General features: G+C 43.8%; 1 protein-coding gene across 3 annotated transcripts in view; it reads left to right on the top strand.

The window, feature by feature from the left end:
- ldlrad4b (low density lipoprotein receptor class A domain containing 4b) overlaps positions 1-6,656 on the top strand; it is a 221,357-nt gene that overhangs the window by 192,145 nt on the left and 22,556 nt on the right. The window lies entirely within an intron of this gene.

Raw genomic sequence — 6,656 nt, 5'->3', positions numbered from 1 at the left:
TTTTTCTTTTTTTTAAGTCTGTCATCGTCCAAGTCCAGACACACAAGTCAGACAGTGGTGTCTGATATGTACCTCCCACCCCCATCTCCCTCTGCTACCACCGCCTCCTCCTCCACCCTTCGGCAGCCACCAGCTGACCCCAATCAGGCACAGGGCCTTCCCTATTGTCTGGCTTGGGGATAGGGGGACACACTGTTGGACACATGCATACACAGACTCAGACGGGGGTCAGGAAGATAAGAGGCTGTCTGGTCTAGTCTAGCCTGCTGTGCTGACTCCCAACCTCCAACCATAATGCAGTATTTCTTTCTTTCCACCTCAGTCTTTTCTTCTTCCTCCCCTCTTGGCAAGTGCATCTGATGCTTGTTGTACAAAGTGTTACGGATCGGCATTATGTTTGGAAAGAACATCAGGGTTAAAGGTGCTGACACTGAATACTCGGTATACCAACACAGCACCAAAAATACAGACTGGTGCACTGGTTGCAGATGCATCCACACCTGAAAGCAGCCCCTGGTAAACTGACTGTTTTCCGTCTGTGTGATTATGTAATCATGTCGACTTGAAAGTTATGTGGGGAACAAGTTTAGTGTTCACCCTGAAGCTGGTTGTCATGGAAATAATTGATCACTGAGTAAAAGGAAGTTGTAGATTTTGTAGCAGTTCCTCTGTCGTTTTGCGTGGGACATCTTGACGAGGAAAGGGACGGCGAAGGGTTTGTCCCTCTCTGACAGCTTCCTGGAGGCTTGCATGTGTGTCTTCTGGCTAGTGTTGCTAATGATAATTAGGGCTCCCAGTCTGAGCAGCATGGAGATCCTGTGTGTAAATTATTAATATAGGTCATAGTCACAGCATCCGGCTTGGCCCGGCCCAGTGCCCGTCCCAGCACTATTACAGTACACGGCCCCTGCTTACCCTCTGCTTACCCACGGCCTGCCCCATCTGTCAGCCAGATTAACCCAGCGGATCACAAACACCCGTGTCTGCAGTGGGTGTGGATTCTGAACGGTGACTTCACCGACTACCGTCGGGATAGCTTTCGTCCCGTAGTAGACCACAAACGTGAACCGGTGTGGTTAAATATCAAGGAGCTGGATCACATTTCCGCTGTTGGACTCCAGCAGAGTCTGCAGCAACATTCAGCCAATGAACCAGGGATTAGTGTTGTTTTTAAAGTGTCTCCTGAGGTCAGTGCTAAAGCATGGCCTCCATCTGACCTCTGCCCTCTTGACACCAGCCAAAATTCTCTGCTTTAAACAAATAAAGGCAACAGGTATTACAGTGTGGATCATACTTGAGTGACATTTAAAACAGAGATGCACCAGTTTGATATTAAGATCTAGAGCAGTCCTGATATTGAAGAAGAAATATGACGGTGTGCTCAATTCATAAGGGCAGATCTAGTCAGTCTAATTGTAGAGCACATCATACTTTATCTATTTTACATTATATTTGGAATTCCTAGTTGCAGTTTTTCAATCACATGAAAGAAGATATGTTAGTTTATTTTTACTAAGGTAGTCAACCTATTGTTTTTGTCCCTTTCAGTTTCTTTATTATTTATTTTCCATTGGCTGTTCCGCTTCTAGTTGCTCTGACTGAACAGATTAAAGTTGTATTGTTTTTACATGTTTGACCAAGCTTGTGAAGCTATTGGTGTATTTAAGTGTGCTGTACTGGTGCAGGGTTATCAATCAATTTGTAATTCAGTACATTTAAGTCAAGAAAGACATGCTTTAAGTGAATTCACCACTGTTTTTTGGTATTGACTGATGCTAAACTGCAAATATCAGTATCAGAAATGAAAACAGTGGATGGGTGCATCCCTAATTTAAAGACAACTAACTAAATGCTGAATTGTGGACAGTTAAGAACTGAAGAGGAACTGGGCCTTCTGGGCTCTAGTCGAGAAATAAAAAAACAAGAAAACCTTCATTTAGTGGTTTTCTCTGTGCTATTCCCAGATGAGGACAGTAGAGTTATAAAAATAATACAATAATACACTTGGTAAAGATCCACCAGTCATGGTAAAGCATAACAAGTAAGGCCAGAACACGATTCCACTGCTTGCAAAACGGCCTTTGCAGAGAGTAATCTGCTTAGTGTCTGCAGAAGAACTTTGGTCTACTGTTCTTTACAACATTGCTTCAGTTGACTGAGTTTTGCAGCCATTTGACTCTCTTGCAGTCCCACCACAGTGACAGGTTGAGGTGTGGACTTTGACTGGGCCAACACCTACACCTGATGGCACCCTCAGTATGTGGTACAGTAATTGCCAACAGGGTGGAAAAACCATACCAACATCAGACTGAGTTGGGTAAACATTTCTGGGATATTAGCAGAGACGTTTTACAGTCTTGAATGTTTTCTACTTGTCAGTAGTCATTCTCACTGTACAATAGTGAAGCTGGAAAAGTTTTAAAAACCCTCTACAACTGCTGTTTCTCTAAGATCATTGCTGATTGCCCTATCACATTGCTAACATTATGGTAACTGTCAGTGCTTAGTTTTCAAAAAACTGACTGGTTTAATGTTGCTCTTTGCATCCAGCAAAATGAAGTGACATTTATTTATAACTTAAAAATCTTGAAAAGGCTGGGTATTCAGATGGCATATGTTAATATTAGGAATGAACTGATGTGAAATGTTTTGGCCCATACCGATATCTGACGTTAATATTGCAGTTATGGCTGATGGTTGATATTTACCCGTTTTATTTATACCTTCCAACCTCCCACCTACTTTACCTCTTTCCTTCAGTTCAACACAAATCCCACATCCTGCATTGCATCACTGTCACATGACCAAACATGACCAGCCCCTCCTCTACCCAAAAGATATTTACAAACAGCAATAAGATGGAGATAAATATCTACTGTTACTTATTATTAGTAGTATTATTACTATTTTTGTTGGGCCGATGCCGATATGTTAAAAAATAACTAACAGCGGCCGTACCCATGTTAATATTGCTACTTAATATAGATATTAAAGTGGTCTGTTTCAGTGGAACTCCAGAGAATATAAATGAGTGTTTTAGTTAAAGTGTAATAAAAGAAACTGTAACTTAGCTGTATGTATCATTTAGGATTTTTTGCTCAATGTCTTCATATTGACACTATATGTTCAGGTAATTAATCAACCGAACATGCAGGAGAAAATAGGGGAGCAGTTGATGTGTCTACATCAGCAGCTTAAAGCCATGAATCCTACCTCTGGGTTCATCCCTGCTGCTTCTAATGCTGGTCGCTGGGCTGCTGAGGGTCGTTATGAAACCTTCCAGACTTTTATATCCCCACTCTCGTTATAGAGCTATCAAACGGTACATCTGGCAGGCTTTTTGTGAAACGGCAACACAGACGACTGGAACCAAAGCCCTGACTGAATTAAAGGCATAGACGCGATGAAGGACTCTCTGCACACACAGCGTTTAGAGGAAGCTGCGATTTTTCTGGTAGAAATTTCAAGAAAATAAAGATGAGAATCTAAAAACAGTGTGTGGAGTAAAAATATTGATGTTGACAGATTTCTTTGGCAGCATCAAGGTCAGCCCACCTGAACACTCCATCAAACTGCTTTCCTGCAGTCACTCCAACCTGCTGCAGATCTTCTGATCGATACATCTGTTTGGTGCTCCCTGACTGCTGCTAACTCACCCCTAGTCCTGGTTTTGTTCCTGTGAGTTTGTACTTGTGGAGGTTTGGGAAGCGTTCGGAACCAGACGGGTCGGTTTACCTTCCCACCTCACACTTTATGGAGTATCTCTCTCCTCACCTTTTCACAGGGCAGCAAAACTTGTGCCTCCAGAATTCTTTCATTCGCCAAAATACAGCTGAAAGACCAGCATGACCAAACCCTCTGCCAGTGATGTCATGACCTATATACAACTTGTAAATTCCTGCATCGGGGCTGTAAAATTCCCTTCGTTCCTGCCCCGGTGCCAGCTGTGTGAAGCTGTCAGCTGCCGAGGCATCACTTACACCATGTTTCTGCACCGTCTGGCTGGCAGGGTGGACTCTTTCCTTTCTTTCTTTCTTTCTTTCTTTTTTCCCCGGCGTGTGCCAGGTTTGCTTTTTTTTTTTTCCTCAGAAAGACACAAGTTGTTCTTCACCTTCTAACGGTCTTCCCTTCTGTTTTGAACTCACTCTGTTCCGCTGGCACGCTTCATCTGTGTATCGTTGCTGTCAACAACGCTAAAACATCCCGACACGTGAAGAAACCAGCGCTATCATTAGTGTGGGGTGCTTCCTTCACCCCTCCCACCGCAGGTCTTGCCAGCCTGTCTACCTTTTCTTCTTTGTGTGCGCGTGTGTGTGTGTGCAGTTCTCTCTGTTGTCGGCAGCTGTTGCTCAGCACCGCTCTAAAGTTCAGCTTGCGGTCACGGCAAAGTGTTCCAGCGAGGGGAAAACTTTTTCTATTTTTTTCCCCCCTTCCCTCTCCTACTTATACATTCCTTAATCTTGCTTTGTAGAACTTAGCACTTGCACACTACTCCCTCTTTTCTGCTTTCCTCCCAGACTCTTTATCCCTGCTTCACTTTCACTGTCTTTTTGCTCTTGCTTTCTTTTTCTGTTCCTTCCCCTCCTTTCTGCCTCTGTCCCGCTCCTGCCTAATCCTGCCTGCCAGGCATTGCTTCATGGTTGTTATGCATCTCAACCCGAAGGGGCCGCAGAAAAAAAAAAAAAAGCCAGAGCGACTAACGGCAGGACGAGGAGGTTCTAGTCATCTGCCGAAGCCTATTGAGCAACTTAAGCGTGGTTGTTTTGCTCTGTTGGCTCAGCACAATGAGACCGCATGTGGAAGACATGTTTACACCCCTTCATCTCCGAGTTGGAGGGACTGGGAGAGGAGGAAGAAGTGGGAGACGGAGGAGGAGGTGGGATTCAAAGTGAGGGAGGCAGAAATAATGACAAAAGTGTGTGTATATATAGTGAATGGAAAAGAGAAGAGGTGGGATACAGAAGAGGCTGAAAGGGAAAGAAGAGGAGGAGGAGGAGAAGAGCAATAGATGATGAAAGGGAAGGATAGATGGGTTGAACCAAAAAAATGCAGATGGAATAGAGTGAGAGGAGTGTGACAAACACAGAGAGGGACAGACATAATGAGAGAGAAAGAGGACAGACTAAAATAGAGAGTCAGAGAGACGGTCCCCGTTGGAGGAGAGAAAGCCAGTGTGACAGTGAGTCATAGCTGAAAAACTGCCACACAAGCATATGCTGCGGCTGAGGGGCCATCTTTCTTTAAAATGGAAGTTAGGAACGTTGTAGACAAGGATGCAAAAATAAAACCTTTGCGTGTATCATGGTAGAGTTATTACAACTAATGGGAATGTGGGATTTTTTTCTGACACCTAAAACTTTTCATTTCCTAATGATTAATTCTGGATGTTGAAAATGTATCAAAGTTTCTCTCGTGGCTTTGTGCCAATTGTGAACTAAAGCTGATGACTTTAACTGTCGTGTTTAGGGCATGGGTGTCCAAAGTGCAAGCATAGGTGGTTGACATTTTTTCATTTTGTACAGCAAGAATTTTTTTTTTTTTTTTTTTTTTACAGATAAGTAACATCATCTTAAAAGAAATATGAAATACAAAAAAACAGATTCCTGTTTATTAACGAAGTCATGTTAGCTTTTGGAGTAACTAGAACCACAAAAACCGATCTTTCTGAACTGTTTCAAACAGTTCATATTCAAACCTTTTTCAACGAAGGTCAAAGTTTGGCCCCACCCCTTTCTGATGCTGCCCTGGGCAACTGCCCATATAAAAAACTGCCACTGTGTGCACGTTTTCTAAAAAGGTTTAATTGACCAAACATGTCTGAATGTTCTCAGTTGTCCAGGGTTTTTGTATTCAGGAAGGTTTAAAGGAAGTCATTTAGTTTTAAACATTCATTTAGAAATGCCCCTCCATTCATTTCCTACAGAACTTGTGCGATGAGGTAACTCTTCTGTCCTCATCCAGCCCGGCGTCCAGCCTAATTCATGCAACTTTGAGCTCGTACACATAGATATGCACACGAGGGCTAGCGACGCAACATGAGAAAGTTGAAAAATATTCAGCCTTTGCTGCTGTCATGGAAAAGTTTCATCTTTTGCTGTAGTTAGTCACTCTGTGTGTGTATAGCTACTGTGAACTAGATAACCCTCTGATGGAGAGAGGCTTTTAGGTCAAGATAGGTAGTTTGATTTCACTGCGCTATGTACTATTAACGTGTGATTAATCTCATGCGTTAAAGTTGACAGCCTTAGTTAATACCTGATCATGTAGCTTTAGTTAAAGCTGGTTTAAACTCCCCCCGCTGTCCCAGCAGCAGCCTGTCTGGTGTGATCCCAGTACCTCCCCGTTACCCCAGGAGACGGCTCGGCTCCGGTCCGTTCCCATGTTCCACCCACAGCCTCTCCTGCCGTCTAGCTTCAGCCACTCACAGCAGCCACCCAGGGTTTGCAGCACATATGCAGCATGCAGCCTACGTCTGTGAGGTGTCTGCTCACCCCCCTGATGTTGAAAACCTGTTTCAGAGTTGCGCCATGAATCCGAGAGTGGAGGTGTGTGGTAACTGGAGAGGAATGGAGGGGGGGCTGGAGGGGTTCCTGTTTCACAGAATGAACATGTGCCTGTTAGAAGATACAACATCCCACTCTTTTCCTCCTGCTTCC

Source organism: Poecilia formosa, unplaced genomic scaffold, assembly GCF_000485575.1.
Source record: "Poecilia formosa unplaced genomic scaffold, Poecilia_formosa-5.1.2 Scaffold36, whole genome shotgun sequence".
NCBI lineage: Eukaryota > Metazoa > Chordata > Actinopteri > Cyprinodontiformes > Poeciliidae > Poecilia > Poecilia formosa.
The sequence above is the reverse complement of the archived record's forward strand: the minus strand, read 5'-3'. Positions and strand labels throughout refer to the sequence as shown.